At 40.1% G+C, this 27,485-nt stretch overlaps 1 non-coding gene across 1 annotated transcript; it reads left to right on the top strand.

Annotated features, from left to right (window-relative positions):
* The first annotated feature begins 12,504 nt into the window (after positions 1–12,504).
* On the top strand, positions 12,505–12,612 carry LOC148548766 (small nucleolar RNA R71). Its single transcript, XR_015897049.1, has one exon. It is a non-coding gene; the product is annotated as a small nucleolar RNA R71 (small nucleolar RNA).
* The last annotated feature ends 14,873 nt before the right edge of the window (positions 12,613–27,485 follow it).

Here is a 27,485-nt window from a genome sequence, read left to right as displayed (position 1 = left end):
GGTGTGATTTTTCTTTTGCTGTTTTTGATTCTATTTTTAATTTTTGTATTTATTTTGTGACTCCACATGATCATGAACCTAATAAAACATGAAAGAACAATAAAAATAAAATTAGATAAATAAAAATTGGGTTGCCTCCCAACAAGCGCTTCTTTTATGTCAATAGCTTGACAGTGGGCTCTCATGGAGCCACACAGGTCATCAGGTCAATTTTATAGACTCCTGATAAACCCCGATTCCGTGGTTTATTTTGTGCTTATTTTGGGGGATTTATTCACCTTTTCCCACATTTATTCAATGAAATAGCATGGTTTCGTAATTCTCCTTTGAATTGTGCTTAAATGTAAAAACATGCTTTTAGGCCCTAATTTGGTGATTTTAGATCCACCTTAATTCCATTCGATGCCTTGATGTGTTTGTTAAGTAATTTCAGGATCATAAGGCAAGTATTAGATGGAAGGAATAAGGAGAAAAGCATGCAAAGAGGAGAATGCATGAAGAAACAAAGAGTTGAAATGCACCAATGGACGCGCACGCGTACAAGGCGCGCAAGCGCAAAAGTGGTTTCTCAGAGGACGCGCACGCGCACATACCGCTTCCGCGCAGATTGGGAATTTGCCAGCGACGCGCACGCGCGCACCGATACTCTTACTTGGCCCACTTAATGGCAAAATGTTGGGGGCAATTTCTGTGCTGCCCAGGCCCAATTTCAAGTTGTTTCTGAGTGTATTTCATGCAGAATTGAAATCCAAGTAAGGGAGAAGCAATTAGTTGTAGGTATAGCATCATGTAGGTTAGTTTCTAGAGAGAGAAGCTCCCTCTTCTCTCTAGATTAGGTTAGGATTAGGTTAGGTTATTTCAATTCCATGTTTAATTCCTTGCTTTTATCTTAATTCTTCTATGATCTCTTGCTTCTACACTTTCATGCTCTCAGTTTGTAATGTCAATTTTACTTTCATGCTCTCTTTTACATTCATGCACTCATGTTGACTTTGAATTTCTTTTAATGCAATTTGATGTTAATGTTTCTTTTCATTGATGATTGAATGGTGAGTTTTTATATTTCTTGCAATTGATAGTTGGTAGAATTACTTTTATTGCACTTTTACTAAGCTCTTCTTTACCACCCACCAAGTGTTTGACAAAATGCTTGGTTGGGCTTTAGAGTAGATTTTGAGTATTCTTGGCTTGGAGAGAGTAATTAGGCAATCTTGAGTCATGGAAACCCAACCTATGTTGGTAATCTAGAGTTGTTAGCTAGTACCGTTTCCATTAACGCTAATCTTTTACTAATTTGATTTGTAAGTTGGTTAGGACTTTTGGATTGGGATTAGCTAGTCTCGTTAGACTTTCTCCCTAATTGTTGGAGATGACGTAATGAGATAAATTCTTGTTTGTAATGGTAACATGATTAATTGGTTTCGTTTGACATTCTCCCGATGTGTGAGTTAACTAAACAAGGCGAATTAATCATTGCATGACTAGGATAGAGAGCCTATGACCTTAATTCAATGCCATGAATGTCTCTTTTCTTTAATTGTTTCTTTAAATTGTTTGCTTGATTTACTTTTCTTGCACGTTTAAATTCCTTGTCCGATCACCAACCAATCAAAACCCCTTTTTCCCCTCCAAAGCCAATACACATGCACTCCATTGATTCCTAGGGAGACGACCCGGAGTCCAAATACTTCGGTAACTTTTTATTGGGGATTGTTAATCGTGACAACACCACAAATTTTTGCATGAGAGGACTATTGTTGGTTTAGAAACTATACCTTGCAACGAGTTTCTATTTGTGAAATTCTAGACCATCAAAAGGCCGATCATCAAAATGGCGCCGTTGCCGGGGAACAATGGTGCTATGTTATTGGCTATTGTAAATATTGTGAATAGCTTTATCTTGGGTTTACTTGTTGATTATTGCTAGTATTAGGATTTAGTCTTCTTCATTTCTTACTGCTCTTTGTTTTTACTTTCCACTTCACTATGAATTCTCACTTTGGCTATGAGTGTAGTTCAAACTATGTTGTAGGAGATGAAAGCTTCAATGAGGATGTGCACCAAGGAATTGGAGAACAAAAGTGGGAGGAGCCTCAGACACTTGATCAACCTCCATGGCAACAACCTCCACCAATGCACTATGAAGAGGAGCCATTCTATGATGCATATCAATCCACTAGCTATGGTGAATTTCTTTGTGATTTCCAAGAACCACCACCATATGCCTATGAGCCATATCCTCAACATAACCACACCTCATACTCACAAGCATCATACCATCATTCACCTCCACATGACCATGACTCATACGCACCATACCAACCACCATTAGAATCACATGTAGAACAACCACCATCCCAATACCAATACTCTCAAGAACCACAAATTCCGCATACACCACCTCAAGAACTCCACCAATATGAACCACCTTCCGATTTCAACAACCTTTCCTTAACCGATGAACTTTTTCTTCCAACACCGCCTCCTGACGAAGCCTTCATGTTAGAACTGAGAGACCTTGAATCTCGTATTCTAAGATGCCAAAAGGAAGATGAAACCAAGTTCAAGGAGTTACGAGTAAGGGTGGCCGGCATCGTAGAAGCTGTGAGTCACCTAACATCTCACCTAAGCTCATGCACCATAAATACTTCCATCGTTGGATGTGGAGAAATGACCAAGGAGCTTAGTGAGGATATAAACATGGAACTCCATGGTGAGGAAGAGGAATTGAGTCAAGAAGTGCAATAAAAGGAGAAGATAGAGACTAGCGAACAAAAGGAAGTAGTGGATGGATGTTTAGGATATGTTGAGTACATAGAGGAATCTCAAGTTGAGGAACCCTCTTCCAAGGAGTGTAGAGGGAATGTCAAAGAGAAGAGCAATGTTGCGGGAGTAGACAATGAGTTAAAAGAAATTGATCGAGAAGTAGATTCCATCACTAGTGATTTTTTGCCCACCTTGATCAATTCCCTTGACGACCCTGTTGAACCCTCCTCCAGTACATTGGAAAGCAAGGTTGAGGAGGACGTGCAACCTCCAAGGCCTAGTGCGAATGAAGAACTGGAAGAAGTATTCCAAGCAACAGACTCTCCTACCTATGATGATTCCGAATCAACATATGATCCTTTTGAGTTTGAAGAGTCCTTCCCCAAATTGCTTAGACTTGATGATGAGGTAGACTTCACTAGACCTCCTATCTACGATGAGAGTGATGGGGAAGAAATAGAAGAAATTGGTGAAAAAGAATGTGAACTTGAGGAAGCTTGGCATGAGGAAGAACTTGAAGAACCTCACCAAGTGGTGGAAGCCTCTAGAAGAGGATGGACGGGAGTAGAGCATGCTTTATCACGATCTTTGGGAATTCCTCTACCTAGTTCGTCATCCAATCCTCCATTTTCGTGGGTAAAACTTCTAACTCGTAGCTGTGTTATCCCACTTGAGTACGGTTTGCTTGAAACGGATGGCCAACTTAGGGTGCTTTGTGGAATCAAGAGGAAAAGGAGGATGTTTAGTGGTTGGCGTTCTAAATCTAGGCTTATTATGGTGGGAAGCTCAAAACTAGAGAGCGTGGATTGGTGTAATGCTAAACTAAATGGGTCTAGGAGAGTTGTTTGGTGCTTCCATGAGAATTCTGTTTTCTCGTTGCCCGGACAGAGTCAAGATAATCAACTAGAAGATGGGTGCGAGGACAAGATATGGGATCCTGGAGTATCCTATGATAATCTTTCTTGGGAGCTCACGTCTTGGAAAGAACCTCACCAAAGCTTAATGAAGAAGGTTGGAACTCTTGACAACCGATTGAAGGACATGCACTTTTGGAGGTTCAAGGATGGATACAAGCATAAGCCACCTTGACAAGGAGCCTCCCAAGGTCCAACTTAAGGACTTAAACTAAAAGTGCTTGGTGGGAGACACCCCACCATGGTAAACTCTTTCCATTCTCTTGTAGATATAATGAATGAATGAATTGGGTTCCATTGTGTATAGTTTCTTTACTTCTTGGCATATTTTTCTTTGTTTACTAAGGTGTTTATGCACTCTATGCTTTAATAAGGGATGAATTTTTGGATTGAGTTTTTGCTTGAATTGCAAGTTTTCTCAAGTGTTTGAAAATGCCCCTATGTTTCAAAATGTGCTTAATTTTACACCTTAGCTAGAGTTTTAGAGAAGGACGGAAAGTTATGAGGTCTTAGGATGCTCATTAAAAAAAAAAAAGGAGAGCAAGCCACCCGCAAGCGCAAAGTGCGCGCGCGCGTCGGCTGCGTATTTTAGTTTCCTGGGCCAAAAACCAGAGAGTTGTGCCACTTTTGGGCCAACTCTGTGCCTCAACTCATGCGAACGCACACTGTACGCGTCCGCACCCCTCTCTGTTTCGCTGTCCACGCGTTGGCATACTTCACGCCTCCGCGCCCATTTAATAAGCTCAAGCCACCCACGCGAACGCGCACAGTGCGCTCGCGCATCGATGCGTCTTAGCATCCTCTAAGCCAAAGGACCCGAGAGTTGTGCCAACTCTGGGCCCCTTTTATGCCTTCAGCCCAGCACATCCGTGCCGACGCGCACCTTGCGCGTCCGAGCCCATCCCGATTCGTTCATATATGCGCATGCGCGCATGGCGCTTCCGCGCCGTTCTTCCATTCCCTCCACCCACGCGAACGCGCACAGTGCGCACGCGCGTGGATTCGAATTTTCACTTACCCCAGAGACGCGAGCCCTAGCGCATTCGCGCACTACACTTCTCTCCCTCTAACGTTCCATTTCCCTTCTCCCACCACTCAACCTTCAAACTTCTCCCAGCAACCGCCTCACTTCCGGCGAGCGCTCCGTCATCGTCGCCGCCGCCGCCATCATTGCCTCGCCCTTCTCTCTTCATCACCCCCTCTCTTCCACTCACCCTTCCTCTCTGTCTCTACCCATCTGTTTCTCAGCGTCTCAGTGCCGCCCAGCGCCACTCACTGCGACCGTCATTGCTGCCGGCGCAAGTTCAACCGCGCTGTCTTGTCCAGTTCCTTCTCACCACTCTGCTTCACCTTCTTTCCCTTTGCTCCGTTCAGTTTCCAGCACCCAGGTTCCATACCCCCCTGTTCTGTTTCCCTTTGCTGCTTATTGTTGTTTATGTTAATGTAGTTAAAATTAGATTAGTTAGTTAGTTTAGTTTGATTTAGGTGGTTAGCGAATCTGGGCTGAGTAGTGGATTTTGGCATTGTTTGATTTTCTGTTGCTGTAGAATTGCTCTGTTTCATTGCTGTTTGTGCTGCATTACTGGCTTGTTCGCCCATTCATATGAATTCAAATCTGATTTCTGTGTTTCTGATTCCTTAATGAATCCATATGGAATTTGTTGCGACTGTTTAATTTTGGGGATTAGCCAATTTGCTGCTGAAATGCTGCCAGATTTTCATTAACCACAGTTTTTATATTGATCTTGTTTGATGAATGTAACAACCCTAGTTGATGAATTCTGTTCAATTAGTGTTCTATTGCCTATATGGTTTTTGAAAACTCCTCAAGAACAAGTTCTTTGGTCATGTTTCCATATTCCTGCTTGTTATTCATGTTGATTTGCTTCTATGCATTGCATGGTTGAATAAGCTTTTCGATTGACCATTGCTTGTAGTTCTCTGGAAGTTATACATTACTAGTGATCCTTCACATTGATTGATGGTTTATTTCATATTAGTTGCTTTCTAGCAATATCATATTTCATCATCAATGACTTGTTGCAATTCATGATTGTGAACGTGCTTACAGCATTGTTTTGTTCATTCTTTTCAAATTGAGATAGTAATTACCATATCACTAATTTTCAAACTGATTTCTAACTCTAACTCCTTTAACCAACCAACTTCTTTTGGTTTTCAACCTAACTCTTTATCTCATTCTTTTGGATATGGTGCTTTCTGAACTCAATTAACGAATAATGTGCAAGACATGGTTTGCATTCTTGGTTTGAAGTTCGATTTGAATTCTGTATTCTGTTGCTTGCATTCCAAGAAACCTTCTTCCTTTATTCACTTCATGAATATGCTTTGCTTTGAGTGCTTTGTATCTACTTGGCTATAGGCTTATGTTATATTATCTATGTTTTCAGGATGTCGGATAAAGGAAAGGCTATAGCCACTGCTTCCAAAAAGAGGAAGCGCTCCAAGACCTCTACACCCTCACCATATGCTAACTATGCTAAGAATCCGCTGAATGATGAGGAGAAAGAAAATCAGTTACTTCCATCCACTGATCCAACCAAGTTTTCGAACCTCTACTGCGAACTACGCCTTTCTCGTTATGCAAAAACAAAGCTGAACATTGAGAAGAAGCTGAATCTTCCCAATGATGTGAGGCATGCCATAAACGCCCGTATTTCTGAGCTGGGCTTGGATTTCGTCGATAGGGACTTGGGACGGATTAACATCTCGTGGGTCAAGAAATTTTACTGTAACTTCTTCCGACAAAACTTGGATTCAGTATACTTGAGGGGTAGAGAGATTATGATCACTGAGGATGCCTTACAGGATGCACTGCTCTGCAGAGTTGGTACTCCTGAGACTTGTGCCTACCAACAGGCAGAGGTAGCTCTCCTCTCCATGACTTTTGACTATGAGGCACTTAGGCGCGTGATCGCTACACCAGATGCTTCCTGGGTGATAGATTCGAGCAACACAAAGCCCAAGGGCATGCTATTTGCATATCTGACTAGGGAGGCTAGGACTTGGCAACAAATATTTGCCCACTATGTCTTCCCTACCACTCACTTTTCAGAGATTCCGATGGATATGCTAGTCTTGATTGGGTGTGTCATGGAGGGGAAGGAGGTATATTTTCCCCGACTGATTAGGCATAGCATGTGGAGAGCTCATATTCGCGGCTTGTTACCGTTCCCGACACTGGTTACTAGCTTAGCTGAGCTAGCTGATGTCCCGTGGGAGGACAATGACGTGACACCACCACCTCCAGATGACGATGACAAGGAAGTTACTATTTCCTGGGGTGTATGGGTGCACGAGAAGCCCCCGACTAGCCGCCGTTCTCGAGCTAGGGCGGCAGTCGAGGCAGCTATACCCTCTTCTTCCACAGCAGCACCTGCACCGCCACCGGCACCTGAGCCGACCTATCTGTTAGTGCAGCACCTTCTTCGCTTCATGGAGCGCTTCGAGCGTCGTGTCATGCGACGTCTTGACCGCATAGATCAGGTGTTTACATCACAGGGTATCGAGCTTCCTCCACTCCCAGAGTCTTCCGCCTCCGACGAGCAGGATCCGGAGGAGGAGCATAATGAGGGGCCGATACAGTAGGAGGCACCACCAGAGACGCAGACCACTCCTGAGGTCCAGCATGACATTCCGGAGCCACAGCCAGTACCTGAGCCACAGCCAGTGCCACCTCCAGTCCCACAGCCCTAGCCTGAGCAGGAGCCACAGCCTGGTGCGATTGTTGACCCCTATCCCGAACTTCAGTAGTAGCATCGAGGATGATGCTTAATTATAAAGTGTGGGGAGGTCACCGTTCGTGACCGGTGTTTTCACTTATGTGGTGAACCTTCAGACTTTTATTTCTATTCGCTGCTACTCTATCTTGTTTTATTCCGCACTTTATGTTCTAGATCATTTTGGATTACTGTACATATTTATGCTTTTCTAGATACTCTTATTTTGGTTGTTGCACACTTTTAGTAGGTATATATATATATATATATATATATATATATATATATATATGTATATATATATATATATTTTGCATCTTAGTTATCGATTGTGGTTAGAAAATTTATGGATTGTTGAAAATCTAGTTGACCCTTTTTATATAAGAAATGTGTTTTGAATGAAAAAGGGGTAAACTAGGAGAATTTAAAAAAAAAAATTTTTTCTAAATCACAATTTTGCATTGTAATAAGCTTAATCAATATGATGAAATTTCCAAGAAACTCATTTTTAGGGCACCGCCCCAATTGGTTGAAATTTTTTTAGAACTTGCTTGAGTTATACTTTGTGGATCATCTTTTGAGCTAAGAACACAAGCATGTAAGTTTTGAGCCTTAATTGTGTGGTTACATGATACATAACCACTTATTTTCATTCTTGTGTGCATTATTCTCTTCCGATGATTGTAATCTTTGATTTGCTTAATTCTATATGTCCATTACTTTGTGTATACATGCATTTATATGATTGAGGCCGTTGTTCAAATAGCTCACCTATCCAAATAGCCAACCTTTTATCTTCCATTGATAGCCAATATTGAGCCTATGCTTAACCCACTTATTCTTAATTATAGCACAATACAACCCTAAGTGAAAAATAATAAATGTCCCTTGTTTGGATCTTTGATTAGCTTAGGCTAGTGAGAGTGTTCATCATTTGATTTTGGGAGAGTTGGGAACATTGGGTAGAGATAAAAGTGTGTTTGTATTTTTGTTGAAAATTCTTGGGAATTGGGAACATACTCATGTATTAATCATATGTAAACCATATGCATTGATTTTCTTGTACATATTTTAGTTAAAAAAAAAATTGAAAGAAGAAAAATATAGAAAAAGAAAGAAAAAAAATTGCAATAAAAAGGGGACAAAATGCCCCAAAACTCAAGTTCAATAATAATCAATGCATATGTGTAGTAATCAAAAGAAAATGCATGAGTGTGTGAAAAAAGTGAAAAAATGGGTAGTTAGGTTTGTTTAGAATCGTATAGGTTGTCGTAGGTTAGGTGGGAAGTTTAAGTTAATCAAAGATTCAAATTTCTAGCCCACTTGACCATATGCATCCTACCTTGACCCTAGCCCCATTACAACCTATGGGAAAGCCCTCATGATATTTGTATGCATGCATAAAGTAATTGTTGATTGTTAGATGAAGAACAAATTTTGGAGAGCATGATTAGGGGAGAATTGAGTGAATCAACCCTATACACTTTAGTGACTAGAGCGGATACACATCCGGTGAGGGTTCGATTGCTCAATTACATGTTTCCACCCATGATCATCTTTTCTTGCAAGTTTGTTAAATCTTTCAATAATTCAATCCAATTGTGGTTTGCTTAATTGCTAATGCCTTAACCCTTGTGCTCACATGTGTACTCTTGGAAATTGACTTGTTTTGATTAAGCTATTGCATTCATATAGATAAATTGCATTTAGTTAGTAGTTTGCATTGAATAAATGTGATACCCTTTGCTTCTTTTTCAATTTTTAGCATGAGGACATGCTTAGTTTAAGTGTGGGGAGATTTGATAATCCCCGATTTCGTGGATTATTTTGTGCTTATTTTGGGGGATTTATTCACCTTTTCCCACATTTATTCAATGAAATAGCATGGTTTCGTAATTCTCCTTTGAATTGTGCTTAAATGTAAAAACATGCTTTTAGGCCCTAATTTGGTGATTTTAGATCCACCTTAATTCCATTCGATGCCTTGATGTGTTTGTTAAGTAATTTCAGGATCATAAGGCAAGTATTGGATGGAAGGAATAAGGAGAAAAGCATGCAAAGAGGAGAATGCATGAAGAAACAAAGAGTTGAAATGCACCAATGGACGCGCACGCGTACAAGGCGCGCAAGCGCAAAAGTGGTTTCTCAGAGGACGCGCACACGCACATACCGCTTCCACGCAGATTAGGAATTTGCCAGCGACGCGCACGCGCGCATGGCGCGCGCGCGCCGATACTCTTACTTGGCCCACTTAATGGCAAAATGTTGGGGGTGATTTCTAAGCTGCCCAGGCCCAATTTCAAGTTGTTTCTGAGTGTATTTCATGTAGAATTGAAGTCCAAGCAAGGGAGAAGCAATTAGTTGTAGGTATAGCATCATGTAGGTTAGTTTCTAGAGAGAGAAGCTCCCTCTTCTCTCTAGATTAGGTTAGGATTAGGTTAGGTTATTTCAATTCCATGTTTAATTCCTTGCTTTTATCTTAATTCTTCTATGATCTCTTACTTCTACACTTTCATGCTCTCAGTTTGTAATGTCAATTTTACTTTCATGCTCTCTTTTACATTCATGCACTCATGTTGACTTTGAATTTCTTTTAATGCAATTTGATGTTAATGTTTCTTTTCATTGATGATTGAGTGGTGAGTTTTTATATTTCTTGCAATTGATAGTTGGTAGAATTACTTTTATTGCACTTTTACTAAGCTCTTCTTTACCACCCACCAAGTGTTTGACAAAATGCTTGGTTGGGCTTTAGAGTAGATTTTGAGCATTCTTGGCTTGGAGAGACTAATTAGGCAATCTTGAGTCATGCAAACCCAACCTATGTTGGTAATCTAGAGTTGTTAGCTAGTACTATTTCCATTAACGCTAATCTTTTACTAATTTGATTAGTAAGTTGGTTAGGACTTTTGGATTGGGATTAGCTAGTCTCGTTAGACTTTCTCCCTAATTGTTAGAGATGACGTAATGAGATAAATTCTTGTTTGTAATGGTAACATGATTAATTGGTTTCGTTTGACATTCTCCCGATGTGTGAGTTAACTAAACAAGGCGAATTAATCATTGCATGACTAGGATAGAGAGCCTATGACCTCAATTCAATGCCATGAATGTCTCTTTTCTTTAATTGTTTCTTTAAATTGTTTGCTTGATTTACTTTTCTTGCACGTTTAAATTCCTTGTCCGATCACCAACCAATCAAAACCCCTTTTTCCCCTCCATAGCCAATACACATGCACTCCATTGATTCCTAGGGAGACGACCCGGAGTCCAAATACTTCGGTAACTTTTTATTGGGGATTGTTAATCGTGACAACACCACAAATTTTTGCATGAGAGGACTATTGTTGGTTTAGAAACTATACCTTGCAATGAGTTTCTATTTGTGAAATTCTAGACCATCAAAAGGCCGATCATCAACTCCCAACACCAAACTTAGAGTTTGGATATGGGAGTTCAACACCAAACTTAGAGTTTGGCTGAGGCCTCCCAACGCCAAACTTAGAGTTTGACTCTGGGGGCTTTATTTGACTCTGTACTGAGAGAAGCTTTCTATGCTTCCTCTCCATTGTTACAGAAGGAGATTCTTGAGTTTTAAACACAAGGTTTTCCTCATTTAGTTGAAGGATCAATTCTCCTCTGTCTACATCAATCACAGCTCTTGCTGTGGCTAGGAAGGGTCTTCCAAGGATGATGGATTCATCCTCTTCCTTCCCAGTGTCCAGGATTATGAAATCAGCAGGGATGTAAAGGCCTTCAACCTTTACTAACACGTCCTCTACTAGTCCATAAGCCATTTTCATAGATTTGTCTGCCATCTCTAATGAGAAATTGGCAGGCTATACCTCAAGGATTCCCAATTTCTCCGTTACAGAGAGTGGTATGAGGTTTATCCCTGACCCAAGGTCACATAGAGCCTTCTCAAAGGTCATGGTGCCTATGGTACAAGGTATTAAGAACTTTCCAGGATCTTGTTTCTTCTGAGGTAATGTCAGTTGATCTAGATCACTCAGTTCATTGATGAGCAAGGGAGGTTCATCTTCTCAAGTCTCATTACCACATAATTTGGCATTTAGCTTCATGATTGCACCAAGGTATTTGGCAACTTGCTCTTCAGTAACATCCTCATTCTCTTCAGAAGAAGAATACTCATCAGAGCTCATGAAGGGCATAAGGAGGTTCATTGGAATCTCTATGGTCTCTAGATGAGCCTTAGAGTCCTTTGGTTCCTCAGAGGGAAACTCCTTGTTGATCACTGGACGTCCTAGGAGGTTTTCCTCACTGGGATTCACGTCCTCTCCCTCCCTTGTAGGTTCGGCCATGATGGTCAATTCAATGGCCTTGCACTCTCCTTTTGGGTTTTCTTCTGTATTTCTTGGGAGAGTACTAGGAGGAGTTTCAGTGACCCTTTTACTCAGCTGGCCCACTTGTGCTTCCAAATTTCTAATGGAAGACCTTGTTTCCTTCATGAAACTCACAGTGGCCTTAGATAGATCAGAGACTAAATTTGCTAAGCTAGATGGATTCTGCTCAGAATTCTCTGTCTGTTGCTGAGTGGATGATGGAAAAGGTTTACTATTGTTAAACCTGTTTCTTCCACTATTATTAAAGCCTTGTTGAGGCTTTTGTTGATCCTTCCATGAGAAATTTGGATGATTTCTACATGAGGGATTATAGGTGTTTCCATAGGAATCACCCATGTAATTCACCTCTGCTATTGCAGGGTTCTCAGGATCATAAGCTTCTTCTTCAGAAGATGCCTCTTTAGTACTGTTGGATGATTCCTTCAATCCATTCAGACTCTGAGAGATCATATTGACTTGCTGAGTCAATATTTTATTCTGAGCCAATATGGCATTCAGAGTATCAATTTTAAGAACTCCCTTCCTCATAGGCGTCCCATTATTCACAGGATTCCTTTCAGAAGTGTACATGAACTGGTTATTTGCAACCATGTCAATGAGTTCTTGAGCTTCTGCAGGCATTTTATTTAGGTGGATGGATCCACCTGCAGAATGGTCCGGTGACATCTTTGATAACTTAGACAGACTATCATAGAATATATCCAGGATGGTCCATTCTCAAAGCATGTCAGAAGGACACTTTTTGGTCAGTTCCTTGTATCTCTCCCAAGCTTCATAGAGGGATTCTCCTTCTTTTTGTCTGAAGGTTTGAACATCCACTCTAAGCTTGCTCAGCTTTTGAGGAGGAAAAAACTTAGCCAAGAAGGCCGTGACCAGCTTATCCCAAGAGTTCAGGCTATCTTTAGGTTGTGAGTCCAACCATGTTCTAGCTCTGTCTCTTACAGCAAAAGGGTAAAGCATGAGCCTGTAGACTTCAGGATCTACTCCATTAGTCTTAACAGTCTCACAGATCTGTAAGAACTCAGTTAAAAACTAGTAGGGATCTTCTGATGGAAGTCCATAGAATTTGCAGTTCTGTTGCATTAGAGCAACTAATTGAGGTTTCAGCTCAAAATTGTTTGCTCCAATGGTGGGGATTGAGATGCTTCTTCCATCAAACTTGGAAGTAGGTGTAGTATAATCACCAAACATCCTCCTTGCATTATTGTTGTTAGGTGCGTCTGCCATCTCCTTTTCTTGTTCGAAAATTTCAGTAAGGTTGTCTCTGGATTGTTGTAATTTAGCTTCTCTTAGTTTTCTCTTTAGAGTCCTTCCAGGTTCTGGATCAGCTTCAACAAGAATGCCCTTTTCCTTGTTCCTGCTCATATAAAAGAGAAGAGAACAAGAAAAGAAGAGGAATCCTCTATGTTACAGTAAAGAGGTTCCTTATTGTTAGTAGAAGAAGAAAGGGAATGAGGGTGAAGAAGAATGGATAGTCCAAACACAAGGGTGAGGATAGGAGCAGAGACATGAGATGAGGAGAAGTGTTAGTAAGTAATTAAATAAATAGAAGAAGATGAGAGGGAGGAATTTTCGAAAATAATTTTTGAAAAGGGGTTGATGACTTTCGAAAATTAACGGAGAAATAAAATTAAAATTAAAATTTAAAACAATTAATTAATTAATAAGAATTTTTGAAAAAGAGGGAGGTATTTTCAAAAATTAGAGAGGGAAGAGTAGTTAGGTGGTTTTGAAAAAGATAAGAAACAAACAAAAAGTCAATTAGTTAGTTAAAAAAGATTTGAAAATCAATTTTGAAAAGATAAGAAGATAAGAAGTTAGAAAAGATATTTTAAAATCAAATTTTTGAAAAAGATATGATTTAAAAAGATATGATAGAAAGATATGATTAAAATTAGTTTTGAAAAAGATTTGAATTTTAAAATCAAAATTAATGACTTGACTCACAAGTAATCACAAGATATGATTCTAGAACTTAAAGTTTGAATCTTTCTTAACAAGAAAGTAACAAACTTGAAATTTTTGAATCAAAACATTAATTGTTGATAATATTTTCGAAAATTATGAGATAAGATTAAGAAAAAGATTTTTGAAAAATATTTTTAAAATTTTCGAAAATAAATAAGAAAAATGAAAAAGATTTGATTTTTTTGAAAAAGATTTTGAAAAGATAAGATTTTTAAATTGAAAATTTGATTTGACTCATAAGAAACAACTAAATTTTAAAAAGTTTTGAAAAAGTCAACTCAAATTTTCGAAAATTTATGAGTGATAAAGGGAAAGATATTTTTTTGATTTTTGAATTTTTAATGATGAAAGAGAAAAACGTCAAAAAGACTCAATGCATGAAAATTATGAATCAAAACACATGATGCATGCAAGAACACTATGAATGTCAAGATGAACACCAAGAACACTTTGAAGATCATGATGAACATCAAGAACATGTGTTTGAAAAATTTTTTGATGCAAAGAAAACATGCAAGACACCAAACTTAGAAATCTTTAATGCTTAGAAACTATGAATGCAAAGATGCACATGAAAAACAACAAAAGACAGAATAAGAAAACATCAAGATCAAACAAGAAGACTTACCAAGAACAACTTGAAGATCATGAAGAACACTATGAATGCATGAATTTTCGAAAAATGCATAAATCTTTAGAAAAATGCCATTGACACCAAACTTAAAAATTGACTCAAGACTCAAACAAGAAACACAAAATATTTTTTATTTTTGTGATTTTATAATAATTTTTTTTGGATTTTCGAAATTTAATTAGGAAAAACGAAAAAGAAGAAATCAAACAATCAGTTGTTCAAACTCGAACAATCCCCGGCAACGGCACCAAAAACGAAAAACGAAAAACGAAAACAAGAAGACTCAAATGAAAAACGAACAAGATGAACCGTCAATTGTTCAAACTCGAACAATCCCCGGCAACGGCACCAAAAACATTGTGTGTGAAATCGTGATCTTTACTTCCTTGGTAACGGCGCTAAAAACTTCATACGCACGTTCATATTCTTAATTTTGTTTCACAACTTCGTACAACTAACCAGCAAGTGCACTGGGTCGTCCAAGTAATAAACCTTACGTGAGTAAGGGTCGATCCCACGGAGATTGTCGGCTTGAAGCAAGCTATGGTCACCTTGTAAATCTCAGTCAGGCGGATTCATCTGATTTTATGAATTGACAAGTAAAAGATAAATAAAATATAAAATAGGATAGTGGTACTTATGTAATTCATTGGTGAGAATTTCAGATAAGCGTATAGAGATGCTTTCGTTCCTCTGAACCTCTACTTTCCTGCTGTCTTCATCCAATCAATCTTACTCCTTTCTATGGCAAGCTTTGTGTAGGGCATCACCGTTGTCAATGGCTACTTCCCATCCTCTCTGTGAAAATGGTCCGATGCGCTGTCACTGCATGGCTAATCATCTGGAGGTTCTCGATCATACTGGAATAGGATTCACCCTCCTTTTGCGTCTGTCACTACACCCAGCACTCGCGAGTTTGAAATTCGTCACAACCATCCCTTCTCGGATCCTACTCAGAATACCACAGACAAGGTTTAGACTTTCCCGATCTCAAGAATGGCCGTCCATGGATTCTGACTTATACCACGAAGATTCTGATTAAGAAATCCAAGAGATACTTATTCAATCGAAGGTAGAACGAAAGTGGTTGTCAGGCACACGTTCATAGGGAATGATGATGAGTGTGATGATCATCACGTTCATGTTGAAGTGTGAATGAATATCTTAGAAGCAGAATAAGTTGAATTGAATAGAAAAATAGTAGTACTTTGTATTAATTCATGAGGAACAGCAGAGCTCCACACCTTAATCTATGGTGTGTAGAAACTCTACCGTTGAAAATACATAAGTGATGAAGGTTCAGGCATGGCCGAATGGCCAGCCCCCCCTAAAGGTCTAAGATATCATAAAACTAATCAAAGATCTCCTACAAAGATAGTAAAAAGTCCTATTTATACTAAACTAGTTACTAGGGTTTACAGAAATGAGTAAATGATGCAGAAATCCACTTCCGGGGCCCACTTGGTGTGTGCTTGGGCTGAGCTTGAAGTTTACATGTGGAGAGGTCTTTCTTGGAGTTGAACGCCAGTTTGTAACGTGTTTTTGGCGTTGAACTGCACTTTGCAACTTGTTTCTGGCGCTGAACGCCAGACTGCAACATGGAACTGGCGTTCAATGCCCGTTTGCATCGTCTATACTCGGGCAAAGTATGGACAATTATATATTGCTGGAAAGCCCTAGATGTCCACTTTCCAACGCAATTAAAAGCGCGCTATTTGGAGTTCTGTAGCTCTAGAAAATACACTTTGAGTGCAGGGAGGTCAAAATCCAACAGCATCTGCAGTCCTTCTTCAACCCCTGAATCTGATTTTTGCTCAGGTCCCTCAATTTCAGCCAGAAAATACCTGAATTTATAGAAAAACACAAAAATTCATAGTAAAGTCCAAAAATGTGATTTTTAATTAAAAACTTATAAAAATATACTAAAAACTAACTAAATCATACTGAAAACTATGTAAAAACAATGCCAAAAAGCGAATAAATTATCCACTCATCACCCAGCCTTTGCTTTGGACTTCTTTGTACCTTGGCATGCCATGCCCAGATGCTCAAATGGCACGCCCAAGTAAGGGTGGAAGCTTGGCATGCCACGCCTTACTGCTCAAGTGGCACGTCTAGCCTTTCTAGCCTTCAACTTCTTCTCTGGAATTTTGTACCAGCATGCCACGCCATATTGCTCAAGTGGCGCACCCATTAATTTGTGTTCTTCTTAGCTTGGCGTGCCACGCTTGGGTCCTCAAGTGGCACGCCCGAGTGATTTTAAAGCTGGCGTGCCACGCCTTCGATGCTAAGTGGCACACCCATGGCTCAAGTGGTGGGTTTGGCGTGCCACGTTGGTGTGGAAAATCGTGATTCACACTTTTCACAACTCCACACAACTAACCAGCAAGTGCACCGGGTTGTCCAAGTAATAAACCTTACGTGAGTAAGGGTCGATCCCACAGAGATTGTCAGCTGGAAGCAAGCTATGGTCATCTTGTAAATTTCGGTCAGGCGGATTCAAATAGTTATGGGGTTTTGATAAGTAAAAGATAAATAAAACATAAAATAAAATAAAGTTACTTATGTAATCCATTGGTGGGAATTTCAGATAAGCGTCTGAAGATGCTTTGTTGCTTTTGAACCTCTGCTTTTCTATTGCCTTCTTCCAACCATGCGTGCTCCCTTCCATGGCAAGCTGTAGGATCCTCTCAGTGAAAATGGTCCTCTACAGTTTCTGCACGGCTAATCAACTGTTGGATTTCTCGTCTCGGATGAAAAATACCAGGCACAGCTACCGCATGGCTAATCATCTGTCAGTTTCTGCTAGCGTCGGAATAGAATCCATTGATCCTTTTGCACACTGTCACTGCGCCCAACATTCGCAGGTTTGAAGCTCGTCATAGTCATGCCTTCCCAGATCCTACTCAGAATATGACAGACAAGGTTTAGACTCTCCGGATCCCAAGAATGCTACCAATTGGTTCTAGCCTATACCACGAAGATACTAATCTCACGGACTCGGTCCGTGTATTAGATACCCAAGAGATACGCACTCAAGCTGTTGTCCAATGACTACGTTGAGCTTAGATAGAATAGAAGTGGTTGTCAGGCATGTGTTCATAGAATTGAGAATAATGATGAGTGTCACGGATCATATCATTCTCCAGATTGAAGTACAATGAGTATCTTAGAGAAGAAGTAGGCGTGAATTGAAGGAAAAACAATAGTACTTGCATTAATTCAAGAAGAACAGTACAGCTCCACACCTTAATCAATGAGGTGTAGAAACTGCACCATAGAAAATACATAACAGTGAAAGGTCTTAGCATGGCCGTGAGGCCAGCCTCAAAGGTCTAAGGACTAAACGTCCAGAGATACGAATACAATAGTAAAAGTGCTATTTATACTAAACTAGTTACTTAGGTTTACAGGAATTGAGAATTGAAGCTTTGAAGCTTTCATGTGTGTGCTTGGGCTGAGCATTGAAGCTTTCACGTGCATAGGCTGTTCTTGGAGTTAAACGCCAGCTTGGGTGCCAGTTTGGGCGTTTTACGCCAGAAAATTTTAGGCTGACTTTGGACACCAGTTTGGGCCATCAAATCTTGTGCAAAGTATAAACTATTATATATTACTGGAAAGCTCAAGATATCTACTTTCCAACGCAATTGAGAGCGAGCCAATTGGGCTTCTATAGCTCCAGAAAATCCACTTCGAGTGCAGGACAGTCAGACTCCAACAGCATCAGCAGTCCTTTTTCAGCCTCTGAATTAGATTTTTGCTCAGGTCCCTCAATTTCAGCCAGAAAATACCTGAAATTACAGAAAAACACACAAACTCATAGTAAAGTCCAGAAATGTGATTTTTGCATAAAAACTAATAAAAATATAATAAAAAGTAACCAAAACATACTAAAACTATGTAAAAACAATGCCAAAAAGGGTATAAATTATCCGCTCATCACACGCCCCGTTGGTGGCCTTCATTGTTGCTCTCTGAAAAGTTGTACTGGCATGCCATGCCCAGCTCCTGGCATGCCACGCCCATGTAAATGCTTGTAGGATCCTTCTGGACTTTAGTACTGGTGTGCGACGCCTAGCTTCTGGCGTGCCACGCCAATGCAATTTTGTGGCATTTGCTTCAAGTGGCAAGCCCATTCCACACGCCCAGATTGTCTTTTTGTTTTCTTCCCTTTTTTGATGTCTTTTTCACTTGAAACACAGCACAAACTCATTTCAAAGCAATGTACTATAATGTTCATCAATGAATGCATAAATTGCAATGATCAAATGAGATTATGCTATTTTATGGTCCTTTTTATGCAAGAAAAAAGAGTAGATGATGCAAGTCATCAGTCTGCACAAGTGTCCACACATGGCTTCATTAAAAGATCACGTGACTCGCGATTTGGGGGCTTTGGAGGCTCATTTCTGAAGTCTTCTAGCTCATATTGGAGGGGAAATGAGGGACATAACATAGCATATCATTAGTATAGTTTAGGAGTAATGGTAGGAAGCTTTTAGTTAGTTTTTCTCTAAGTTTTTCATCATCTCTATTAGGGTTTCAATTATGGTTTTACATTCAAGTGCCATTTCCATTTTCGATCTTGGATTTTGCTAGCTTTTATTGTAAGTATTCTCTTGTTATTACTCTTTATAGTTACATTGTCATTGCTCTTTCTTGTAATTCAAGTTATAGTTCAATTTTACTTCTCTTTTGCAATTTTAATTTCTCGTTCTTGAATTTGATGCTTGATGTTTGTTTCATGCTTTCTTGTGTTATTCTTATTGATTGAGATCAATTGTTGCTTTTAGTTTCAAGCTTTTTTTCATTTTCTCCATGTTTAAGATTTTTTGCCCACCAAGTGTTTGACAAAATGTCAAACATGGTTTTAGGCTAAATTTTTTGTTCTTGGCTTGGGTAAAGTGAGCAATTGGGTTTCTAGAGTTGGAATGTCCAACATTTAGTTTCAATTCTTGGATTGGTAATTGTTCTTGTTCACACTAACGCTAATTTGTTGCTAAAGCAATTAGCAAGCAATTTAGAATTTGTGAGTTGAGAACACTTATGCTCATTTAACTTACTTTCCGATGTGAGGGTTGATCAAGTGAGATTAATCCATCATAGTTGTCATAGTTGTGGTTCCAACAAGGAAAGGACCCCTAGCCCACTCCAAGCCAAGACTCTTTTTGATGCTTTTAATCTTTCATACACTTCTATGTTAATCTCTTTTATACTTTACTTGTTTATATTACATAGTCGGTTCTTTAATTTCTTCCTTAGTTCAATCATTACAATTTTGCATGTTCTTTTATTGTTTTATATGTTCATTTCCTCATTGACAACCCCTTGATCACTACAACTGGATTTGCACACTCATTATTCTAAAGTACTCATTGGGAGATGACTCGGCAGTCAAATACTCTCGGTTTTGAATTAGTTTTTAATTGTGACACATCTTGTGAGTTTCTAATTTGATTGATGGCCAACTCATTCTGTTAGTACTATACTTACAATAATTAAATGCAATAATTAAATGAAGGATGAGAGAGTAAAGGAGAGAGAAGAAAAAAAACTGATGAGGAAGATGAAAAGAGGGAAGTATGAAGTAAGAATTTAAAAATGGGACGCGACGCGTACGCGTGCATCTCGCGTACGTGTGAAAACTGAGTTGGCCGTCCGACGCGTAAGTATCGCCCACGCGTAAGTGTGGGTGGTATGAAATCGAAATGACGCACACGCGTTAGGGACGCGTATGCGAGGGATGATTTTGTGCTTCTAGCACAGTTCCAGTGTGAGGACAGCACAACTCTCGGGTCAAAACCCATTTACGCCGATTGTCTTATCCACGCGTGTGCGTGCTTGATGCATACACGTGGATTTCCTAAGTTGCAAAATGACGCGCACGCGTCTGAGACGTGTACACGTGGGTCGAATTGTATGCAGAGCACACCAATTTAATAGGGATTCCAACTAATCAATTCCCAGTCAAGGCTTTTATTTACATTATTCAAATTCACCAATTTAATTTCCTGTTTGCTTAATTCAACCGTTTTTGAAAACCTCTGATTAATAATATAGCACACTTTTCTGTAACTCGTTGGGAGGCGACCTGGGATTCATACTCCCAGTATTTTAAATTTCAATTTTCTGTGACACCTTTCTAAATTGAGGAGCAGATTTATGGCATGTTAAGAACTATACTTGCAACGTAAATGTCTTAACAATTTTTAATTTGCCAATTTCTGCACACCATCAATTTTTGGCGCCGTTGCCGGGGAGTTGCAATAGAGTGCTAAAGTTATTAATTAGAATTTATTTATTTACATTTTATTTTATTTTGCTACTATGAGCTTCCTGTTTCTTTCGTCAAATGACGCGTTCACTTCCTGATCCGCGCTTGCTAGTATTCGATCCTGAGATTGAAAGAACCATCTCACGAATAAGGCGAGCTCGGTGTCGGTTAGTCCACTCTGAGGGCAGATCTGAAAGTGAACTTGGGGAAGAGACCAGCTCCCGTTCTACTGATTCGGTTGATTCACGTGCAGAAGACATGGCAGAACCTAGCAGAGTTACCATCCAGGAGGAAGGAGCCCCTAATTTTACAATGCAACCGTTTCAAGCGCATCACCCAGCAGTGGCTATAGATTTTGAAATAAAGACCGCAGTGCTCAATTTGATGCCCAGGTTTCATGGCTTACCTGCTCAAGAGCCTATCAAGCACCTGAGAGATTTCCAGGAAGCCTATTCTACTGTCAGGTGAGATGGTACAGATGAAACTTCAATCCTGCTGAAAGCTTTCCCATTTTCTCTTGAGGGAAAAGCAAGAGAGTGGTACTACACTCAACCCCTAGCAAATGTATCCAACTGGGATACGCTTAGAAGCAAGGCCATTCAAAAGCCGTTGCAGAAGTATCCTCTAGCAGAGAGACTGCTCCTCTAACTCAGAGTATCTATGAAATGACCAACTTGCTGAAGCAGATGCAATTGAATCAACAACAAGTTCAGCAAGCTTAACCTCCTTCACCACAGCAAGGCCAACAGTTAGTCCCACAGAGAGTTTGCGGAATTTGTGCTGATTATAGCCATTATACTGATGAATGCCCGTAGCTCCAATAGGAAGACAACATGGTGGCATCCACTTATAACTTCTATGACCGCCCCAACCAAGGGTACAATCAAGGTGGAAATCATAACCATGGATGGCAGGACAATTCTAACCAGAATTGGAGGGACAACAGTAACAGAGGAGGCAGAGATAATCAGGAAAATCAGAGGTGGAATAATAATAACAACAGACAGTAGAACCAACCTTACAGAGCACCTCACCTGAGGTAATCCCAAGGACCACAGAATACCCAACAGTAGACCTCTCAAGTTACTCATTCTTCTTTATCTCCTAATGAAGAGTTGCTACAATCTTTTGAGCGGAGACAACAGACCATGGAAAATAACATTATGAATAACATTAATGCCAGTCTGAATGGTCTGACCTCTACTTTGCAAGCTCTTGTTTCACAGATTGGCTCAATGCAAAATTCCAGTAACCAACCTTCAAGCTCCACTGGAATCCCCTCTCACCAGAACACGCCTCAGCTGAAGAGGTAGTAGAAATAGAAGATGTTGAAGAGGAAGAGGACACACAGGACATAGCTGAAAAAGAAGAAGTCCAACCACAGGAGGAAGCACCAAGAGCCGCAGACACTGCAGAAAACAATACTCCTATTCCATTTCCCCAACTTGCAAGGAAGCCCAGGAAGCAACTGGAACCCGATCCCAAAATGGTAGAAATATTCAAAAAGGTTGAGGTAACCGTTCCTCTTTTTGATGTTATTCAACAAGTACCTAAATATGCAAAGTTTCTAAAAGAGTTATGTATACATAAAGACAAAATTCATGAATTAGAAACTATTCTTTTAGGTAGTTCCATATCTGCTTTAATGGGAGGATTACCTGAAAAGTGTAGTGACCCAGGTCCTTGTATAGTTAGTTGTACCATTGGTGGAGTAGTAATTTATGATTGAATATGTGATTTAGGAGCATGTGTAAGTATAATGCCTTTGTCCATATATGATATTTTGAGGCTCCCTCCCTTAAAAAGGTCGGCAGCTTGTTTTGCGTTAGCAGATAAACGCATTATTACAGTGGCTGGAGTTGCTGAAGATGTTTTGGTGAACATTAAAGGGCTTACATTTCCCACTGATTTTTATATCTTGGAGATGCCCCATAATGACTCAGATAAGCCATCATCAATCCTACTTGGAAGACCATTCCTGAAGACATCAAAATTCAAATTGGATGCTTTTTCAGGAACATACTCTTTTGAAATAGATGGCCGCATAGTAATCTTCAATCTGAATGGAGTCATAAACAACCCTCCAGAAGATCATTCTATCTTCCAGTGTGATGTCATAGATGAAACTGTAGCTGAAGTTCACAAGGAAGTGTTCGAAGAGAGGCACACTGGACAAGGTCCAAGTGTGGGGACCCTCATGACTGACAATGAGGGTACCTCAGCATTTTCACAAGCTCCAGACAATCCAGAGCCGACCCATGATCAGAAGTTGGAACTGAAACCTCTTCCTCCACATCTCAAATATGCTTATCTTGAAGATGAACAGAAGTTCCCCGTTATCATTGCAAGGGAACTCACTTCTCAACAGGAAGAGCAGTTACTTGATGTACTGAGGAGGCACAAGAAGGCAATTGGGTGGAGTTTGGCAGATATAGTAGGCATCAACCCTCAAGTATGTGAGCATAGAATATTTTTAGAAAAGGGAGCAAGACCTGTCCATCAACCCCAAAGGAGATTGAATCCCACTATCTTGGAAGTTGTAAAAAAGGAAGTGACTAGACTACTAGAAGCAGATATCATCTATCCCATTTCAGAGAGTGAATGGGTTAGCCCAGTACAAGTGGTGCCCAAGAAGTCTGGAGTCACTACAGTGAAGAATGAGCATGGAGAGCTCATAGCAACTAGAGTTCAGAATACTTGGAGAGTCTGCATTGATTACAGGCGTCTCAACCAAGCTACCCGTAAGGATCACTACCCACTCCCATTTATTGATCAAACGCTGGATCGCCTGTCAGGTAAATCACATTATTACTTTTTAGATGGTTACACAGGTTATTTCCAGATTCATACAGCTCCTGAGGATCAGGAAAAAACCACTTTTACATGTCCTTTTGGGACTTATGCTTACAAGAGAATGCCTTTTGGCTTGTGCAATGCACCAGCTACTTTCCAAAAGTATATGATGAGTCTTTCCCTGATCTTATTGAGGACTGTATGGAGGTTTTTATGGATGATTTTAGCATTTATGGTGATTCTTTTAGCCTTTGCTTAGATGGATTATCTAGAGTATTAGATAGATGTGTTAATACAAACCTTGTATTGAATTTTGAAAAATGTCATTTTATGGTAAAATAAGGGATTGTATTAGGTCATGTGGTATCTAATGATGGCATTTCTGTAGACCCAGCAAAGGTGAATGTTATTTCTAGTTTACCTTACCCCTCTTCTGTGAGGGAAGTCCGTTCGTTCCTTGGCCATGCAGGTTTTTACAGGAGATTTATTAAGGACTTTAGTAAGGTAGCACTTCCCTTATCCAGATTACTGCAGAAGGATATCGAGTTCAAGTTCAGTGAGAATTGTAAAGAAGCGTTTGATAAGCTGAAAACTGCCCTGACTCGAGCTCCAATTGTGAGAGGACCAGACTGGAGCCAGCCATTTGAAATCATGTGCGATGCTTCCAACCTTGCAGTAGGAGCAGCGCTGGCTCAATGCGAAGGTAAGGATCCTTTTGTTATTGTTTATGCGTCTAAGACTTTAGACACTGCCCAGTCCAATTATACTACTACTGAGAAAGAGCTTCTCGCTATTGTTTTTGCTCTGGATAAATTCTGAGCTTATTTACTTGGTACTAGAGTAGTAGTGTATTCGGACCATGCAGCTTTAAAGTATCTATTAGCTAAAAATGAGTCCAAACCAAGACTTATACGTTGGATACTGCTATTACAAGAATTTGATTTAGAAATAAAGGATAGGAGTGGTAACCAGGATTTAGTAGCAGACCATTTGAGTTGCCTCGAGCACATTAAGGATGATTCTACTCCTATAGATGATAATTTTCCTTTTGATAACTTGCAAGCAGTATCTAAAGTATCCCCTTGGTATGCACCTGTAGCTAATTATCTAGTTAGCCACACATTTCCTCCAAACTTTTCTATGCATCACAGAGACAAGCTGAAAAGCGAGTCTAAATATTATATATGGGATGACCCATATTTATGGAGATGTGGCGCTGATCAGGTAATTAGACGTTGTGTGTCTCAATCAGAATTCCAGTCTATTTTAGAGGCCTGTCACTCATCTGAGAGTGGAGGGCATTTTGGCCCTCAAAGAACTGCTAGAAAAATCTTGGACTATGGATTCTGGTGGCCTACTCTTTTTAGAGACGCTGCTGAATTTTGTAAATCTTGCCCCCCATGCCAAAAATTTGGTAATATATCCAAGAGGGATGAGATGCCTCAACAAACTATGCTTTTCTCTGAAATTTTTGATGTTTGGGGCATTGACTTCATGGGTCCATTTCCAAATTCTAATGGATATTTTTATATATTGTTAGCTGTGGATTACGTTTCCAAGTGGGTGGAAGCAATTCCTACCCGCACTAATGATGCTAACACTGTTGTTTCCTTTGTGAGAAACCATATTATTTGTCGCTTTGGATCACCACGAGCAATCGTGAGCGATCAAGACACCCATTTTTGTAACAGGAGACTAACAAGATTAATGAAGAAGCATGGGATAATTCATAAGGTTGCAACAGCATACCATCCTCAGACCAATGGGCAAGCCGAGGTGTCAAACAGAGAAATAAAGCGTATCTTGCAGAAGATAGTCAAACCTCATAGAAAAGACTAGAGCACCAGGCTACAAGATGCACTCTGGGCATATAGAACAGCATATAAAACACCCATTGGGACGAGTCCTTTCTGCTTAGTTTATGGAAAAGCTTGTCATCTTCCAGTTGAAGTAGAGCACAAAGCCTTTTGGGCAGTCAAGGAGTGCAACATGGAAATTGGGAAAGCCGGAGCTGAAAGGAAGTTGCAACTGCAAGAACTGGAAAGCCTTCACCTAAAAGCTTATGAGAACTCAAAACTATACAAGGAGAAGATGAAGGCTATACATGATCAGAACATCAAAAAAAAGGAGTTCCAGCCTGGGGATTTAGTCCTCCTTTACAAATCTCGACTGAGGCTCATGCCAAGCAAATTGAGATCAAGATGGGAAGGTCCATACAGAGTAGAGAAGGCCGGATCGTACAGAGTTTATCACCTAAGTCATCCTTCACACTCTGAACTTATCAAAGTTAATGGACACCGTTTGAAGCTATACCATGACGAGAAGATACAGAAGAATAAGGAGCTTGAGATCTTCCTCTTGGAAGACCCCCACATAGCAGAAGATTGAGCTAGTGGAGCGTCCAACTTACGGACGTTAAAGCAAAGTGCTAGGTGGGAGACAACCCACCATGGTATGATCGTTCTTTTCTTTATTTTTAGTTTTTCATATTCAATAACACTTCTCTTTATCAGTACTTTTGTGCATCTGCATCTGCATCTGCATTTTAAAAAAAAAAAAAAGTGCCACACGATGCGACCGCATCAGCGACGCGTCCACGTCGCATGGAGAGGGGAGAAAAATAAAAACGAACAGAGAGTCACGCTGGAGCGTGGCTGGAGGCGTGCCAACGGCACAATTTTACCCACGCGGACGCATGCCCCACGCGTCCGCGTCACCTGGAAATAATAACCTCCCACGCGACCGCGTGACCCACGTGGCCGCGTGCCCTGATTTTCGACGTAAAAAGGGTGCACAACAAAATATTGTGCGAGAGTGGTGCTGGATTGGTGTTGGACGCACAATCCTTATCACGCGACCGCGTCGCCGACGCGTCTGCGTCATTCCTTTTCTGAAGCCCACTCACGCGATCGCATGACCGACGCGATCGCGTCACCCCAATTTTGGCAAATAAATTAATTTGAACAGAGAGTTGTGCAGGTGCGAGGTTGCACTCGCGCCAGAAGCATAACATGGGTCACGCGATCACGTGACCGATGCGACCGCGTCACCTTACTTAAAGCGCATTCACGCGAACGCGTGCCCACGCGGCCGCGTCGCATGCGCCGCACAGCTCAACCTAAATTGCCAAAATATCTTATCTTCCTCTTCTCCAAATCCTAATTTTTCCTTTCCCGCCTTATTTCTTCCTTCCCCCTTCTTCCTTTTATCCCACTTTTCACTCTATCTCTCTCACCTCCATTACCAAGGTTCTATTTTCTTCCTCCCTCTTTTCTTTTCTATCATTCTTGTTATTTTATATGTTATTTTCTTTTCTTTTCTTTTTCTTTTCATTATCCATGCTTTCTTTCTTCTTTTTTCCTTTTCACATGGTGTTAGAATTTTATTTAAGTCATTATTCTTCATTATATGCTTGTGGATTGTTGCAAATTGTTTGACAATTATATATTATTTTCTTTAAAGGGTTGCTTGCATGTTCACTTTAATAATTTCTATACTTTATTTACCTTGCATGCTATGTATTTGTGAAAAAGCCCATATGGCATTATGCACTTCTCTATGTTATTCTAAATATTCAATGCTTGCTCTTCACAAATTCCCTTTACTATTCTATTAGTTGAATTTAATTGTCAATACAAATGTGATGGTTTGTTACAAAGTAATGCTTGGTCTATGCTACTCGTGCCCTTTGCCGGCATGCCAATAAACACCTTTCATTCACTTGTCATCATATGCACTAACTATTTTCCATTAATGATCTTTCACATGTACTCATGAGCATGTGTTACCGTCATTTACCTTTTAATGTGCATATATAACCATTATTTTTCGTTCTCTTCATTGCTATATATCTCTTTGAATTTAATTTACTCTCTCTCTTCCCTTTTCAGGATGGCCACCAAGAAAGGAAAAGAGAAAGCTACCCCCAAACAACCAGCAAGAAGAGGAACAAAAAGAGCATTAGTGGCAGAGCCTTCTTCAACTGCAGTCAAGCCCTCAACAAAACGAGTTAAGAGGATTATCAAGGTTGAT

Source organism: Arachis ipaensis, chromosome B8 (genome assembly GCF_059453495.1).
Source record: "Arachis ipaensis isolate K30076 ecotype BB chromosome B8, ASM5945349v1, whole genome shotgun sequence".
In the NCBI taxonomy this organism is placed as follows: Eukaryota; Viridiplantae; Streptophyta; class Magnoliopsida; order Fabales; family Fabaceae; genus Arachis; species Arachis ipaensis.
This window is presented reverse-complemented; position numbering and strand designations above follow the sequence as displayed.